Source organism: Orycteropus afer, unplaced genomic scaffold, assembly GCF_000298275.1.
Source record: "Orycteropus afer afer isolate SDZICR_OR568_19922 unplaced genomic scaffold, OryAfe1.0 scaffold00209, whole genome shotgun sequence".
Lineage (NCBI taxonomy): Eukaryota > Metazoa > Chordata > Mammalia > Tubulidentata > Orycteropodidae > Orycteropus > Orycteropus afer.
The window spans coordinates 957,212-957,610 of NW_006921796.1; positions in this window are offsets into that span (position 1 = coordinate 957,212).

Here is a 399-nt window from a genome sequence, read left to right on the forward strand (position 1 = left end):
AGTGGTTAAGGCATTTGGCTATTAACCAAAAGGTTGGTGGTTCAAACCCACAAGCAGCTCCACAAAAGAAAGATGAGGCAGTCTGCTTCCATAGATTTATAGGCTTGGAAACCCAATGGGGTTCCCTATGAGTTGGAATTGACTTGATGGCAGTGAGTTTGGTTTTTTGGGTACTTTTCATGTTGGATTAATCCTTTTACCATTATTTTTAAAAATACTTTTATCTTTGTAACATGCCTTCATTTAAAGCCTATTTTGAATTGTAGTAGTTAGACCAGCTTAATTTTGGTATTTATGTAGCATCTCTTCCCACTCCTTTGAGCTTTTCTACGTCCTTGAAGTCATGGCTCTTGTAAACAGCATGTTTTAGTTTTTATAACATCAAATAATCTGTCAATT